The following is a 19431-nucleotide window of genomic DNA, read 5'->3' as shown; positions in this document are numbered from 1 at the left end:
CATTGGAACACAATTACTTGTATAGTTCAGTCATAGTCCATGTGGGAGAAAATGACCTGAGATGTACCTTCCTAGACTATATAAAGAGAGACATAATGGAGCTTTAGGAATATGTGTCCCAGGCTGACATGAGCCAAGCATTAAGTAGCATTTTATCTTATCCAAGGATGATGCCACAAAATGAACAAGAGATGACTGATATTAATAATTAGCTTAGTTTCTGGTGTCATTCTAAGGGGTTGCAGTATTTGTCAGCATGGAAGGAGATGGTCAACAGACCATGCTGCTTTGACAGGGGTGGTCTGCACCTCTCCCCTCTAGGCTTTCAAATATTAGCTAAAACATTGTCATAGTGCCTTTTTTCGGCAATGCCAAACTGAAAGTACTTCAGACATAGCAAATCAAAATCAAGAAACTCTAAAGGCATTACTGCTCAATACTAGGAGTATAAACAAAAGCTCCACTCTTAGAAGCTCTCTGCACTCCAGAGAATGCTGACTTCTGTATGGTCACTAAGACATGGTTTAAAGCCATGGACAGCAGACTGACAGTGCAAGGTTATACTGCCTTCCACACATTTACATCAGCTACTACACAGACGGGGACTAAAAGTGGACATAGCTTGACCTGGATTCACTTCAGAAGCTCGAAATACTGAAATCTCGAATTTCAGTATATCGAGCCCAAGAAGCCAAATCCACATAACAATGAAAACTAAAAACCACGAAATTCAAAACCTCGAAAACCGGAGATTTTGAATTTTGATGTTTTACTACACACACACACACACACACACACACACACACACACACACACACACACACACACACGCACACACACACACACCATCCTCAACACAAACACACACAATCACTCTACTACATGAAAGCAGGGGGGGGCAAGCCACCCTGCATCCCCCACACCCCCCCACTGAAATATTCTCACTCCGAGGTCGCACTACATACAACACACACACAAAATACCACCACACAAGCTACATTCTCCTCCTACACACACATCACAACAACAAAACACACTGACACACACAACAGCCCCTACCCAAACCCCTTAACGCACACACAAACACACACACACACACACACACACACACACACACACACACACACACACACACACACACACACACACACACTTACCTGAATACATGACCACAGCAGAAGTTTAGAAGCGCGAAATTTAAAACCTCCAGTATTCGAGGTTTTAAATTTTGCGCTTCTAAACATTTGCTATTATATGGATTTGGCTTCTTGGGCTCAAAATACTGAAATTCAAGATTTCAGTATTTCGAGCTACTGAAGGGAACCCCTTGATTTACATCAGATATAAATATACCAGAAGGCTGGTCAAACAAGACAATGCACTTGAGCTGCTCCATGTTCAAATCATCAATACCATTTCCTTGGAAGCTATAGGTCCTCCTCTATGACCCAAGGAAACCCATACCATGTATTTAAACTTATTGGAAACACGCACCATCCAACCTAATACCATATTTACAGGTGGCTTTAATTACCCTACTATTAACTGGGAATCCTATATGACACCAAATGTACAGGTACAGAGATTCCTGGATTTTGTAAACACAACCTCCCCTGGAGCAAATTGGCAATACACCAAGCAAGGTTGCAATCATACCAGATATGGTCCTCACTAATATGGGAGAGTGCTGCACACCCCCTAGTGTAATGTCTTCCCTGGTAAGGTCAGGCCACAAAATGTCTCCTTTGAAGTAAAAATAAAACCTGGACCCCCAGTTAAGCCTAGAATATTCAGGAACTACTCCAAGGATAACTTCCTGCAATTAAGTGATAACCTGCCAAAATTTCAAGCCCCCATTATCCCTGAGAACACTGCTACCTATGCAGAACTGTTCACAGAAACCCCATACAAGCATGTTAATAGCTGCATAGAGGCAACTTGACTCACCAGAAAGAAGTATAGAACATACTCAAAAAAAAAAAAAAAAAAAAAAAACAAGCCACCCTCGTGGAATCACAAAATCAGAAGGAAGAAAATAATGGAAAAATTAGGAGATGCAGCACCCAGCAGGATAAAAGCACTCTCATCAAACTAAACAAAAACTCAGAGGACAAATAAAATCTACCAAGGCCAAATTTGAGGTAAATGTGGACTTCCAGGCCAAGGACAATGACAAAGCATTATTTAGCTATGTCCACAACTTCAAAGGCAATATACAATTGTGTGCAGAGCTCATTGTAAATGGAGACACTTATACTGAACCAGAAGATGTAGCAAACCTACTGGCTGATAAATTCAGCTTCAACTTTACCCCTTTCTCCCCTCAGCCTTCCCTCAGTAAATACCATCAAATATAACTCCCCCTGCTAGCACTAGAGAACAGGTCCTTAATGCTTTCTATAAAGCTAAGAACACTGCATCAAGGGGCCCAGACAATATCCCACAATGCCTTCCAAATAGCATGAAACATGACCTATCAGGCCCTCTGGAAGTGCTATTTAACTACTGCCTCCAATCAGGCATTGTGCTTCATGAATGCAGAACAACAACTTGCACAAGAATGTGCCATATACAGATCCTGGCAACTACAGACCCATAAGTCTCACTTGTCTTATATGCAAAGCCATGGAAAGAATTATCATGGAAATCATCAATAATGATATAGGAAACCTCCAGACACTGGAACCAACCTAGTGTGGTTTCATCAAGGCAGATCATGCCTACTCAACCTAGTGGACTTCTTTGAGAAGGTGACCAAAACAATGGATGAGGGCAAAATGGTTCACACTGCCTACTTTGATCTGTCCAAGGCATTTGACACAATACCCTACCTGGGCATTATTGACAAATTCAAGAGGTTAGGTACAAACCTGTATGTCACCTGGTTCTCAGACAGGACCCGGAAGTTAGAATTGGGGAGTCCACCTCTACAAAGAGGCCAGTCAGAAGTGAAGTTCCTCAGGGATCAGTCCTTTGACCGCTCCTTTTTGGCATTAACTTTTCTTTTGTCAAAGCCTATGTCAATGGTCTCTGACTGACTATATTTGCAGATGATTGCAAATTAGGAGCTGCCATTGAATCCCACACTGACTCAAATGTTTTCCAGGAAGGGCTGACACAGACAAACAACTGGTGTCAGATCCATGGACTAAAACTAAATGCCATGAAAGGTGTAATAGTATCCTTCAGGAAGTCATCCACCCCTGGTAACTACCATTTTGACAACGATCCCCTTAGAGTTGACCCAGTAGTCATGTACTGAGGGATACACATAGACCATAATTGAGCCTTTGACAATCATGTGTCTACAGTAGTGAGGAAATCATTCTGTGTTGAACAACTTATAAAGAAAGGTATGGCATGTAGGTCCAAGGAAGTCATTGTTCCACTGTATTCAGAATTCATCAGACATATCATTGAATACAGTTCCACCTTTGGTATGTACCTAGCCAGGCATATCCAATAATTGGAATATCCATAGAGGTTCCTCACTAAATGAAAACAAGGCATAAGTAAAATACCCTATGCAGACTGCCTCAAAGCCTATGCCTGCATTCTGTCTCCTACAGGGTGTTGAGCAGAGATCTATGCCTGACATACAGGGCATTGTCAAATGCCACTCTGATGGATCTCCTGCATATCCAAAAAACAAACAGCTTAAGAATTACCCATTCTAAAGACTTAAACCAACAAGCTCCCCATCCATGTGAAGCAGAGTTCCTCCCTAACTCAATTCAAGTGTAACTTGGACAATTGTATAGGCAACAGGAAATTCATCCCTGTTTTGGCACGTATGCCTCTAATGGACAGAGGCAACCTGTAAATGGTTCAATTCCCAGGCCCCTGCTTGTAAATGGTTCATCTCCCAAGCCCCTGCTTACACTTATCAAGGGTACCCAGAACTTGTAAGAGATTTGGGATGCATGACTAGCCTTAAAAAGGCCCTTGTGGTCATTAGCCTAGTGAACACCTATGCACCTATGAACCTGTCAACCAATGTTTTGTGGGACATGTAGGAGCATCTGTATGGTGTTTTACTTTTACTTTTTAAATCATTATTAATCTGCCATGCTCTGTACAAAAACATTCTTGCTATAGGGACAAATGAGGTGTAGGACAGTACTACAAACATGAAAACATAAGCAGGGTAAGATTGGCTTAAGAACGTTCCCTGAAGGTCCTGCAATGTTTTTGCAAGTTATGTCTTGCTGCACTGTTCAGATGACATGTTGTATATGGAGAGAAATACAGACATTTACAATTAAATATATGAAAGAAATATAAAATATCATGAAATAATAAGTTGATCTTCAAATGTAAATAAACCCATGATACTATGCAACAATATCAGTCTACAAACATGCTAATTATCTCGACATGCCACATAGGACCTCCTACTTTATTACATCGGTCTAAGAACTGTTACATTAATTGTTTCACAGTACTGCTTCAGTCTGTATTCCTATAGGACAGCAGCTTTAAGCACACATGCCTGAAAGTAACCAGGCCATTATAGATTAAATTGGAATCATCAGCTTTTGCAAAAAGAAGTTAAAATGCAATCATCATCACTCTGCATTGTTGTGCTATGCCAACCTCCACACAAATGTTGAAGACATTAAGTGAAGCCTTTTCCATGGGGCATTCCTGGCTGTGTGTGCTATGTGCTATGTGGGAATGTATTTTTTGACCATATTAAATGTGCAAAAAGGAGGTGAATAAGGCATTATAGAAAACTGGGTTGGCAAGCAGAGGATAGGACACAAGTGAAGGAAAACAGGAATTTGCAGGAGGGTGGTAGAAGATCACCATAGCTATCCATGTCTTCACAACATAAAATTGCAACTGTCACACAATTTCATTATTTATTATTTTAGAGTGTTACTACACCAGTGATGGGTAGCAACAACAGAATAATATTGTAAGGCATATTGGACCAAATCAAATGTGTCAAAATAACACATAGGTAAAATGGATGTACAGGGCATAATTTTTGGGGGGTGGTAGATTGCCCTTTTTGGGGGGTGAGAGAAAGGAATGTTATGGATGGTGTTTAGGAATGTAAGGGTCAAGTAGTTAAGGGAAGTTAGGAAGAAAGTACAAACATACAGGACATATAAGACATACAGGGATGGTGATGGAGACAAAAGGTTGGAGGACACCATGTTTGGAGACTGGTAGGGAACATCATAGGCACCCCCATGTTCAGCTTGAGAACAGTTAGAATCTTGTCCTCACCCTCAGAACTGTCATCACTGTATCCTGTATCGGCTGTCTGGGCAGTACTGGATGTGGCATCACTTTAGCAATCTGACATAGGACTTTTTCAACCCTGCCAGTATGTGCACCAAAACCACTCTCCATGATACCCTCCATAAGCCCTGTCGGTTCCTGCTGGGTAACAAAATTTTCACCTCCACTGGTACTGATCCCAGAAGATGCCACTGTGCCAGTAGCCAAGGCACAACTACTTGACAAAGGTAAAGCAGGTAAGGCAGAAGTTGTGAATGCAATGCTGACAAACTGAGAACCTGAAGTGCTGGGTGCCTGTGCTGTCATCTTTGGACAGATGGTGGGCCAAGCTGCAGTGGTCAGTCTACCCTTCTGTGCTGCTTTTCATTGTGTTTTCAGAAGCAAGGTATGCAATCATCATAATTTTAATAAATTATAACCCCACCCCCCCAAAAAAACAATTAAGAAGTAAAAAAGACAGACATTAAGATGGGGTGATGAAGACGCAAAATAAAAGATTATTTATTTAGTACAGTTTTGGGGAAATACATAAATGATGATTATAATTTGGTATTACAGATCTTTACCTCCTACATATACAAAGCAAAGGGATGAATGTGTCATAAAATAGAGAAATCACACTGCTAGGATATAACAGCAGCCTTTATTTCCATATGACAGACAGGATATATAGACTCAGATGTAATATTTGCAATTACCTTATGTATAATAAGAATAAATTGTTGTTTCTGAGTATTGAATTCACACACAGATAAGCTGGTGGTTCTCATTGTCTAATGCAAGCAGCAAGAATTATTGGGGAAAGCATACATGCTTGATATCAAGGTTGAGGTATGACTGATCAAGAAGCTAGCGATTGAGGGACTAAAAATTCTTCTGGCTTGAATTTGGTCATGAGTCATTACCCCATGCCTCTCTAAGGCAAGTTAATTTCCCCTGGTGTACCTCACAGTATGCAGCTATTTCCTCTGCAGCTTTACAGTACAACAAAAAAGGAAGACATACATATGAAAGCATAATGAGTAACTGCATTGGCTGGCAGGTTATGGGTCAGCATACTTACACAACTGAGAGTTGTTGCAGTCATAAATGTAGCTTCCTATCATCTTAGGAGGTCCTGCTTGCACTTCTTAAGGTCACTATAGTGGTGATGAAATTGTTCTCCAGTGCATGGCATGCCAATTGCACTGGAGACAGCCTTGGCTAAGCTATTCTAAACCTCAGCCTTATACTTAGACCCATTATAATCCCACTACAGAAGCCTATGGCTGTAGTGCTTCACAAGGAGTGCCACAAATATCCTGGACCCTCAACATTCCACCTTTATTCTTTAAACTTGCACCATTCTGTCTATTGCCAGCCATGTCCACAAAAGTCAAGCTAACAAGATAGGTCTGAACTGGGCTCCTAGTTCAGATCTCACATGTAACTGATCGGGCAGAAATATGCACAGCCTTGCTACCTGTATTTGTGAAATTGATAGCGTATGGATTCCTTAGCAGACACATTGGCACTACTTATATCACATAGCATTACAGGTATAAAACATTTCATTGAGATTTGCCATGTGTGATGGCCAGCCTTTTGACAAAGTTTCCTGTGCTCAGCAATGGCCTGATTAATGGTTTGGCTTTTAGTCTTTGCAGTCTGGAATGAGAAAGAGGATGGATTCTGACATATTGTGATGGTGGTGCTTACACAATGTTAAAATACTGTTGCACCAACTGGGAAATGAACCTATGGGATAAAGAATGCAAAAAGTGTCACTTGGCTTATTAATTGTTATTAATTGACATTGCTACAGGAGAACTACCTTTCAAGCATGGAAATTAGATACACTTCAGAAATGCTTGTCAGTGTGTGATTTCAATTAGTGCTGGGAAAGCAGCCCTATGTAAAAGTCAGCATTTATGTTTGTAATTATATTTCAGATGGATGCAGTAGAAAGTGCTGATTAATACATGTTGGTTTATGCTATATACATACTTCACAAGACATAACTGTCCTAACCACATAGTTGGGATGTGTGATAAGTCATGATGATTATAACACATTTATTGTGCCCATCATACATATGCAAACAAATTTTATATGAAATATCATCACTATCATGTTTAAGAAATTGTACACACATTATCTTGATGTGAAGCATTCATGATATGTTAAATAGAAAACTTTAGTTATGCAAGCATTACTGAAACACTGCTTGCGATAAACATGTTTAACATTATCATTTGTCTTTATTTGTACAGTCCTAATCAAAATGCTGTGAGAAATGAAATAATGACGCCCTTTGTAAAAGAATTGTTTAGCTAGATTCAAACCTTACCTGTACCTTATCTTACTAAGTTAAGCATGTGACAAGTGGAATTTCTCCACTCAGTACTGTCCAGAGTGCTGAGGAAAGCACACCATTGTGAGGTGCGTTAGTGCTACGTAAAGTAGCCTAAACAAATATTATACACTTTTTTTCCTTAGGTAGTAAATGGTGTTTGAGCAATACAGATTAAAATAATACATATTGAGAACAACTGAAATGTGATCTGTAAATAGGATTCAAACAATGCATCATATGCCTTATTTCTTTCAGTCCTCTTCGTTTACACCTTGTGCCACAGAGGAAGTTACATGACAGGCATATTTTCTTCCCTGAGTACTATTCAGAGTGCTGTTAGACATGCAATGATCCCAGGCATGTTTATGCTACATAAGCAGCCTAAACTAAATTTTTCACTTTTATCCTTAGGTAGTGAACCATGTTTGAGTACTGCCAATAAAAAAACAACTGTAGACTAACATATATATAGATATATATATATATATGGAGAATAATTGAAATGTGATCTGTAAACAGGAGTCAGACAATGCATCGTGTGCCTTATTTCTCTCAGCTGACTTCATTTACACCTCACGCCACAGATTTGGACATCTGTCAGGTGCAATACCTGCAGTAAGTTATAGCCATGGTACTGAGGCTGCGCACAGATGACAGGCATATTTGAGCTACATAAGGCAGCCCAAACTAAATGTATCACTTTTGTCAGTAGGCAGTGAACAGTGTTTGCACACTACTTAGTGGAGAGCAAACAGAAAAGCATTAGAAAACGAAAATCTGATGATAGCAAATGAAATGCAACCGATGGGTATATATAGCAATGACCAGAGAAAGAAGTGCATTCAAGTCACTTGTTTATCTTTTTCACATTTCATTGCACCATCAGAAAGATACTTTGTGCAACACATTATCAAACTTGTTGTTAATGACAAATAATGTGAAAGTGGATAGACAACAAGTCACAATTTGTTAGCAATAGTGACTATATTTGATTTTTAAACAACATAATGGTGTCATAAAATGTGATTAAATATGTATTCAGACCACCCTTTGTAAGATTATCTGTTAAGAAGATTCAAACAATGCATCAGCTATCCCTTTTTTCTAAGCTCACTGTTCTGCCCTTACACCTTGTATCATGGACCTGACAGGTGTATTTTCTTTGCTTTACTATCCAGACTGCTGATGGCCAATCAATGCTGCTGGTCTAGTATGCATTACAAAACGCAGCCTAAACTAAAATTTTCATTTTTTTCCATAAGCTGTAAAAGTTCATTTTATACTGTCAAGTGGTGCACAAATGCAGATGGCAATATTTATCAAAAGGATTCACAAAAATTGTTTTGGATAACAATCTGAAGGAACATGAAATGAATCATAGTGTATATCTAGCAATGAGCAGTGCTCCTACTGCATTAAACTGACACATTCAGCCTTTTCACCAATCCTTGTCATATCACTGCTATCATGTATGACACTCAAATAAGGACTTTGAGTAATGCATGGGAATAGAAATAGGGACAGTTAGCAGAATTGTTTTCATTTTTATATAGTGCACACAATTAATGACATAATTTAAGCATTATATATCTGTCTGCCACATTTACTCAGTACTGACCTTATTTAGGTTTCTCGCCTCAACACATTCATTCACCAAAATGTGCATCTTTATTATGACCTCCCCAGTAAAGTGATTTGTGAACAGGTTTTGAACCCTGCATCACCTGTACTGTTTCTCTAAGCTTGATACATTTACACATTATGCCACAGAGATAGGTGTGTGACAACCTGAATTTCTTCAATCAGAACTGTCCAGAGTGCTGAGAAAATTGCACCAATACCATCTCAGATGCATGCTTTATGGCATTCCATATACAATTTGTCAGATTTTACCTTGGGCAGAGAACTGCTGTCACTGCTACTGACCACTGCAGGTCAATGTAGTGCAATGTTGAATGGCATGCAAACAATGAAGGAAAAAAGTCATATTTTGAAAGAAGTGATGAAAATGGACATTTTGGACATTTAATTAACTTTGTTAGCTTACAGCAGGCAGCTGTATGGATTTAAGAACAATCATTTAAGATTATTTCCCATATTTGCCACAAACAAAGACATAAATAGCAAGGAGAAAAAATGTCTTGATATACTCAAAACGTGACATTATATCAAGTCAAATTGAAAGTGCAATAGGACCAAGTTATTAAAGTTGTCTTTCCTCATTTGGTAGTAAATGTTGGGATGAATGGGATATTACCAGCAGTTAGGAGACCCATGTACTCACAAGATCTTAAAGAAAGAGTCCAAATACTGCATGTGTATTGCTCTTTCTTTAAGGCATTTCATTTCCTTTTCTATGCTTTCCTAACAGCAATCCTGTCTTATTTTACTCCATACGTTATCTGTATCAATGTTTAATGTAGTCCCTTGAATATGCACATTTCTTAGTAAGATAACTATGGTCATTAAAACAGGATTTGAATGTTAGGAATGCTACTTTCCTAAGTCTGTCAATGTACGTTGAGACTTTTTGGTAAGTGTCTTCTCCCTGACACACCCTCAATAAACGTACATCAAAGAGGATAGACTGTGAAACACTGATTGTTCCTGCAGTCAGACTAATCATAGACACCTGCAAGCCATCAGCATGTAACACTAATCAATATTCATCCTTGTATTGCTAGGGAGTATGCATGAAATTGTGTATTTCCTTATACAGTGTTAACCTTCCCTGCACTTAGTGCAGATTGTGGGATTCAGGAATGCTTACAATGTTTGGAGAATTATTTACTTTCTACACAGCTTTCTTGTCAAGGTATGTTACTATTTCTTACATAATGCTTTTGGTGTAAAGTTATAGATGAATTGCAATGCCAAATACAAATATGTATTTATCTTTCTGCTTTTTTGATCCTTTACTGTTGGCATAGCCAATATATATCAGTTAGGTCTGTATTACAAAAATGTTGCTACAAAATGCTACCTATATTTTGTAGGTTTTATTTTATTGGAATTTGAACAGTTATTGCAGATGACTGTAGTATGGCTTCTAGTAAAGTCAGTTATTTTTACATGTGCTAGCACAAAGAAATGAGTTAAGTTTGTGATATTTACCTGGCTACCCTCCTGAGCAGTGGCAATAGATCTATAATATTTCTGTACATTTCTGCTTATATGTTGTAACTTATTATTCTTAATGCTGTGAAGTATTACACAACTACACTAACTTGTTGTCTGCATTACATAACTGTTACATATTGTTGCTATTTTTTTTTTTTGGGGGGGGGGGGTCCTAACTTGTGTGTAGTCATAGGGAGCATTACCTTTTACATTGTTGATGCATGCATTCATAAATAATTGAGATCACAGCCATCCTGTCTGTGCATTATATATTTATTTTTTTCTGTTTTCCCTTACTTCTCATACAGGGATATGGCACCCAAGAAGAGGAAGAGGTAGGTGGGAGGTTGACATAATGGTTAAGGTGTTTGCCTTACAGGCACAAAGTGCAGGGTTTGATTCACACTTTGGACAATTGTCTAATCTTAATATGGTCCACAACGGCAGTTAGTCTAGTACTAATCTATCTATCTAAGAAATCTGTGCCCCACAAGCCACTATTCACTGATGCAGGAAATAAGGTCATTATCAAAGCCTTTTGTAGCCATGGAGTTTTTTTTCTTAGGGAGAGATAGAGGTGACCAGTCTGCCTGAGATAGGATATGGCAGCAGGTTGCTGATAACATCAATGCAGGTTGCTAATGACATTAATGCTGTTGGAGGGCACAGGAGAAGTTACTCCCAGATGCAACACAGGGCAAATGATATGATATCCTCTGTCCACCACAGGCAGCTACAGTTTCACTGGAACAGGTGGCTATGGATGGTGGTCCTGTCACTGAACCACCACTAACTAAAATAGAGTAGTTGCTGTTCACTGTCAGGCATCCAGGTAGCTCAGCAGATGGTTCACACACAATCTTTGATGTTGGTGCTGATGTGGACAACAGACCCAGGGTGTCTCAAGCAGAACTTCCAGCTATGCAAAATACACATATTACTGTTATATCTTTATGTGCATATCTCTTATATGTCCAATACATGTGGAGCCAGTGATAAGTATTAGTCAGATGGCACAGTAATAGAGAGATAGAGGAGGGTATTGGGAATTTGAAAGGACAGTACAGTTTTGTATGAGAACATTCGTAATCTGCACATGTAAAGAGAATTGTTGTCTATTTCTTTGCTTATCAGCTTCCTTTCCTTTCCCTCTTCACATACAGGGATATCTAGATTGCATAGTGCAAGACCACTTGCACATGCTAAGAACACATTTGGCTATTGTCATTACTGTATATAAAGTAGGTTCAGGTCTAACTGAGAATAACAGTTGTTTTGATTTAACATCTATTATAGTTTAACATACCTTTCATACAAGAAAAAGTTCTTATCAATTGTATTCTCTCTTTCTCTGTTTGTGCATAAGTTCATAGGTAGGTACTAGGCTATCAGCCCTGGGGCCTATACAAGCCCAGCCAAAAAGGTACCATGGCTTTTGCCACCCAAGAAAATTATTTTCCTGTGCCACTGTCGAGCAGAGCCACAGAGGTGATCCTGGGGTGAATTTCCTATTTCCCATCCAATCATCAAGATTTTTCTTGAAGAGTGCTAATGAGGAGCTTTGTTTGATATAGATAAATAGTTTATTCCAGAGTATGGGAAGTCTCTGGGACAGGAATCTATCCCTCCGGCATGTTCTGTTTATTGTGGTGACAAGGTTTAGGTCCCTAGAGCATGTAGCTTGGAGGGATTGGGATTTCTTTCAGTGGAGCATGTCCAACAGCTCTGGGTTTGACATAGCTTTGTATGTTAGGCAGAGATCACCTCTGAGTAGGCGCTATGCGACAGAGTAAAGCTGGAGTTTTTTGAGAGGGTCTGCGTAGGGCATCTGTTTGAGGCTGGTAATCCTTTTTGTGAGGTATTTCTGTGGCCTTTCCAGTTGTGTTTATTGCTTGTTATCACAAGTGATCTTGACAGTGGCTCTAGGAACAACTACCACCTCTTGTCAGAATATTGGTAACCTCTGATGATGATGATGGCTATGAAGAGGCACTGTCTGAGGATGCAGAGGATCAAGTCTGACACTGAGGCTGTAGTTCCCATATCCCTTGATCATATTTTAAACACAGTCAATATGCCTGCTCATGCCTATGGCATGGTACCTCTGATATAAGACACATTGAAAGTGACATAATTAATCAGAGTAGTATGGTTACTCCAGTTACAGAGCTGGTTGCTTTTCCCCATAGCCATTGCAAGGATGAGGTGCCACACAAGAGGGTTGGTAGAGGTGCTCAGAGAAGACCTGCTGTCTAACCCTCCTACTGATGCTGGTGTGTCAATTGCTGCTGTCAGATGTATGTGTAGGGCCATAGTGGAGGCACAGGCATGTTTCACCAGGGCCTAGGAAGAGACAGTGTGAATACTAAACATCACACTTTCTGACATGCTTGACATCCTGTACCCTGTGGGCAATTCCTTGGACAGGATGAATGACATGTTGGATAGGGCACTGTCTGGAATAGAATGTCTGCTGGAGGAAAGTGGGCATCCATGTTGCTGGCGAGCCACTACATCTTCTTGTGTTAGCAGATCTGGCTGTTCAAGATCCATTCCCATAGTGACACTAATTCCACTGCACTGATGATGATTGCAGTGTCCATACCCAGATATGGTAGACTACAACATTATGGTTCTGTATGTAGTTGTGAGGAGACTTCATCCAGTAGATATCACTCACACTCAGGTAGCACCCTGACTTCTATATAAGGCCATGGAACTGGCAATGAACTCCTGGAAGAGGTGGTTCTCTTGGTCAGTAGTGACAACACTGAACTGACTACTCTACCACTCATGGCTCACTGGCTCACACCTCTCCAAGATATCAGAATTTATGCTAGCGCAGTGCTTGGATGTGTTCATGCAGACACACACATTGATAAATCACTTGCACATACCACCTCACACACATGCAAGTGATCTAAACAGTGCTGTTGAGTGCTATAAATCTGTTGTTACTAGCCCTGAACATGGTATGCGCTGACAGATAAGTGAGTTTCTTCCTCACACACAGTCATTTCTTTGGTGTAAACTTTGCTATCCTCCTCGCAAACACATTCTGTACAAGTTGTGATGACTGCCCTGTCCTTAGTATGTGTGTTTATGACTTAGTGCAACATATAGGTCTGATGCACAGAGTGGATAGCTAATGCTTGCTTACTCACAAGTTTGTATTTATCAATATGTATAGCAGAAGAAAATGTATTGATTTCTTGTTCCTACTCATTTGTGAATGATTGCTTATATAATTTTTGATAGTGGAAGCAGTAGATACTTCAGCCTTGCTTCCTGGTATAGTCGTACAAATGAGGGTATAATTGACCTGCTCCATGTTTTATGTACAGTGGTCAACTGAAATGTTTGATGCTCAATATTGGTTAGAATATGCAAATGTGTATATTGCAAAAATCAGACATAAGAGCTATTACTGACATAAATGCACACCTTAGACAAATGCTTTGCTTAGGGGCATATACATTTTCCCATATGAGAGTACTCTGTTATGTAAGTTTTTTATTTTCATTACAGGTTCCATACACACCGCTTGTCATTACTGCAGGTAACAATTGTGTCCTTGGGGTTGTCTCTTTCTGATGCTATTAGAACACAGTCATTACATAGTTAAGTAAAGGTTGTGGAGTTTGCCAGGCAACAGTTTTCCTATATGTGTGTGCATAGGTTCCAACACTTTGAGCTAGGGAGTGACTGTGTGTACTGTTCTCTGCCTCTTAGTCACAGCCAGGGCATACTGTGCACACCTCTATCTGCCAGCACCATATGCATCTGGGGGCTTTTTTTAATACTCCTCATCTATATTTGCTACTGCTGCTACTGCTTTTGTCCCTGTCTGTGGCTCTTGAAACTGTGATTCTGCCCCTTGCTGCCCATGTTGAAACTATTTCCTGAGAATTTTACTGAGTACGATGGCACAGACTGTAATTATTTTGTCAGAGGTGTCTGGGTCATACTGCAGTGCACCTTCTGATGTGTCTAGACACCAGAACCTTGATTTGAGCAATCCAAACACATGTTCTATGATATGCTTAGTTTGACCATAGCTCTCATTATATCCTTGCTCAGTGAGGTTGCTTGAGTTTCTCATGAATGTTATGAGCCAGTGCTCCAGTCCATAACTTGTATCCCGATTAGATGCCCTTGAGAAATGTCACCTCTAGCAAACCTGGTCTACAGGTCACAGGTGCATTATTTGAGTAAGTTTAGAAAACTGCCTGGTTACCTGCAGAGACATTTCAGATCCTCCCTTGGGCATTACAAAACCTGACAGTTTATAGAGTGTAAACCATTTTTGTTGATGTACCTCCTTCCTGTTCACCAGGTGGGGCTTTATTTTCTATGTGTTTGCAATCTATGGCCTGCAAAATTTCAGGAATATGTGCTACTGCATAGAATTCCTACATGTTTCTTGCTTTCCACTGTGTGGTATCTGGGAAGGTTGTGATCCCTTGCATGTAGCAGCATTGCATTTAAAAACGGATGTAATATTTTTAGAGGCTAATGCCTGTGTCACCCCTAATATATCTCTTGTGGGTCTATGAAAAGTACCAAAGTACCAGTAGTAGCTAATATACATAATCCTATACATGCCTTTGTTTCCACTGGGATGGACTCTCCATGATTTCCCTGGGGACTGAAGAGGGGTCAACAGAGGTTGCATATTTCCTACAGTGTTTCCCTGTCCACCCTGTACCTCTCAGCAATTTCTGAGACATGCAGTCCATGATAAGTCAAAATGGGGTCCAAAAACCCTTCCTCTTCTTGCCCCAGCACTGGCAGCAGCAGCACCCAGATTTAAAGCCTGGTTCACATATGACATAATAATAACATCAGGAAGCCCTAACATGTTTTTTCCCTAAGTGTAATTGTGCCTGTATTCCAAAGAGTGTGCCTGTATTCCAAAGAGTTTTGGTGTTCATGTTAAATGGCTATACTGAGTGTACACAACTGCTTTATAGCTTCCTAAATAACTCCACCATGTTGGATTGGTTAGTTAGCATGTACTTCAGCTCTTTATGCTGTCATTAGTATATTCTGCCATTTGCCTTTGTTTGCAGCTCTACATGTCATGTAGAACTGTTTCATGAATACCAAGTAGTGCACTATCATGTAACTGTTAATGAATCTGGCAAAATATTTTGTAACTGCAGTTTTAGAACTTTACTATAGTGAAACATACTTATTTCTTACTTTAAATGTGTTTACTAAGTTTCAAAGTGAAAAACAGCAAACAGCTAATGAATCCCAGCAAAGATAAACAGTTTCAATGTAAAAAGTCCCAAGCACATAGACCCAATAAGGAAGGTAGCTAAAAAAAGAAGATTTTATTCTGTCGTGGCTCTGCCTTTTATTCCAGCTACCTTCCTTATTGGGTCTATGTGCTTGGGACTTTTTACATTAAGTTTCAAAGTAATACACAGCTAAAAGAATGTAATTATAACATTCAGCAGTATACAGCAATGCAGAAGTGGCTATGTACATACTTACAACAGTGCAAAAAAAAAGTTACACTAAAACATATATTCCATATTAATCTAATAGTTGTATCAATATAAAATAACGTAGCCTTTTCAAAGTCATATTGTAATATAGCAGATAGTCTTAAATATCATAGGAGTTATAAGGCAAGTGAACGGAGACACCATGGAACAGATTCTAAGAGAAAAATTGCTGACAGCGCAGCTCGCTTAAGGAAGATGCCAACACATCAGTGGCAGACACGATTTCATAAAGTAAGCTAAAACAAGACCAATCAGTTGTCTATTTAACATTGGATAATTACTGACTGAACACATGCCGACCAGATTCCAAAACACAAGAGGTGTTCCCAATGCTTCTTAAATGTGACAAAGTACTTGGCAGAGGCCATATGTTCTTTATCTTTACGCCACAATATTCCGCATATTCTTAGTTAATCCTGTGGAATCCGCAAACCTTACTTATTAAAATGCAACAATCATTTAATGCGCTACATCAACTTAGAGTACTGTAAGCCATACTAGAAGACAATCTGTAAATGCATCACAGAAGATTGCCAGCTAGGTGCCAAGAAAGTCTACATTTAAGCCAGCTCTCTGACCACAAAATAACAGATACTTATTAGAAAGAGAGCTGGTGCAGGCTGTGTGCAGGTCATGTGCACTCCACATGTGTAATCACAGTGTATGGGGGTAACCCAATACAGATAGAAGCAAATATGTGCTTGAATCTAGGTATACTAGCCTCTGGGACATTTTAGCAGCATATGGGAGATGCCATTAGAGTGACTCCAACAGCTGCCAGCTACATCCTCTCACAGTTCCTGGAAACAATCTTCACCAAGGTTGAAGAATATATCAGCTTCACAAAAATACCCAAGGGGAGAAAAATTGCCATGCAACAGTGCTATGCTATAGCCTACTTCCTCATGTCCTCAGTGCAATATACTGCACCCATGTCCCAGTTAAAGCCCCAGCTATACCAGATACTGAATGGTACATCAAGTGAAAGGTGTGGCCACTGGTCAATTGTCAGGTGGTGAGCTCAGCAGACAGCCTCATTACTAATATCTTGGTGACACACCCTGTTAGTGTGCAGTGCATGATTTTGCAATATGGAGTGAAAATGGTCTGATGGTCACTTTGCACCATGATGTAATTCCTGAGGGACTAAGCACAGTAAGTACAGGACCACAGCTATGATGTAATCAGACTTTAGACATGTCAACACTAATCATGAGGACTAGATATGTGTTTTCTCCTTCCTACAAACAGGAGTCTGCAGTTGTCCATTGGAATCTTGGCTAATGATGTCTCACACAGCCCCATCAACTGCTGCCAAGGATGCGTATAACTGAGCACACACCATGACACAAAACAGCACTGAGCATCTGGTCATCATGCTGAAAGCAATATTCAGATCTCTGGACACATCTGGGGTTGCACTACAATACACACCAGAAAAGGAACCAGAAGAGGCATCACAGATGGTCACCATGTATGTCATGCTACACAACATGACAACAGCAAAACATGGTAGCTTGTCAGCTGCAGGTATGTGTAACCTACCCCAAGAACCCCATGTGTCTGGTGATAACATATCAGAGCTGTCACAGGATGATCTGGAGGACACAGGAGTGAGAAGAAATAGGTGCAAGCAATAGAAGATGTGGCCACATGTCCTAGCTAAGTGAACATGGCAGCATCTGACACAAACCTTTGATTCATGACAAGACGCACATATAAATGCACAAGGACTAGATAGTGATGTTCACGTGCTATCCCGCAACAGCAGCATATTGCATGACTAATGAAAAGAAACTATTAGTTGTCCACATTGAACATCACATATAACAGAAGCATAAGGTATACCAGTAAGAACATATATACAACACTCATAGGAAACAACAGTACAGGAAATCTCTCTGCAATGTTCATGACCATAAAGGACTGCACAGACAAATGTGTGGGATGCAGGAGGTGTGCACAACAGAAAGTGTTGTTGGACAGGTAGGATATCATCATGCAGATAATTAACATGGGAAGGTTACTTTAAAATAATCAGTATCACAATGTATGGGAATGTATCTGCACAGACATAACCAAAAAGCAGGGTCCATACACTAACACTGATGCATTAAATATAGCATTGTGTGATGTGTAACAGTGTGGTACAACACAGTAAACATTATACAGCATATTCAGCAATTGAAAATATCCAAACGACTGACCAAAAGGAAAATAAACAGAAACAAGCCTCACATCCCTTGCCTGACATGGAATGTCACACACAAGGCAATGCTTTGATGCATATGTTATTGCTGCAACATGACTCAGTTAGAGTTAAGAATAATTTCAAACATACAGAGCATCAGTGACAGTGATTACACAACAAATGTGGAACATGCATCATTGTTGGGGATACAGCAACAGGTAATATATATATGTGTGTGTGTGTGTGTGTGTGTGTGTGTGTGTGTGTGTGAGATCTGTCAGATATGGGAAGGCACATGTGAACTATATGTCAACACATGGATTAAATATGACAAAAGGTCTATAGAAGTGCACTGAGTGCTGACGGTGAGGCATGTGCAACACCATATTAAAATGCTATAAATAACACAGATAGGCATATATAGGCATACTTGTGCATGCAGGAATGGCAGGCAAAAGGAACTGGGTAATGTAGCACTCAATGCTGGATGACAAGGACAACATGCCATTAATATAAGTCAGTTAGGAACAAATGCAAACATAGAGGCATGGGTATAGTCACATATACTATTACTGTTATCGGCATCTATACTAACATATACTAATGACAAAGAAGTACTATACATCACACCTTGCAGCTAGTCACCTAAGTTAGTAAAATGGTCAAAAAAATCCTGTGCCATTAGACATTTAAAAAAAAAAAACATCTACAGATAGATTAATTAGTGATAAGCACAGTGGTCATCATTGCCACAGGTCAAAAGGAAACAACAGAACACACATTGGATCTACTGTCATTGTTACTCTAATGTAGTCTAGGGCACTCACACTGATGGCTTACACTGTGGTACAGGCTGCCCCTGCTTCATCCAGAAATACTCAGCCAACAATGTTGCACTGATTAGCTGCCTGTGGTGACACTAGTATTTCAGGGCACAGTGTAGGTAGAAACAGTACTACAATGTGTCTGCCTGGACATGACTGCTGGGCTCACAGTTACAAGACCAATAGCAGAAG

Source organism: Protopterus annectens, chromosome 4.part0 (assembly GCF_019279795.1).
Source record: "Protopterus annectens isolate FY-2018-M chromosome 4.part0, PAN1.0, whole genome shotgun sequence".
Lineage (NCBI taxonomy): Eukaryota > Metazoa > Chordata > Ceratodontiformes > Protopteridae > Protopterus > Protopterus annectens.
The sequence above is the reverse complement of the archived record's forward strand: the minus strand, read 5'-3'. Positions refer to the sequence as shown.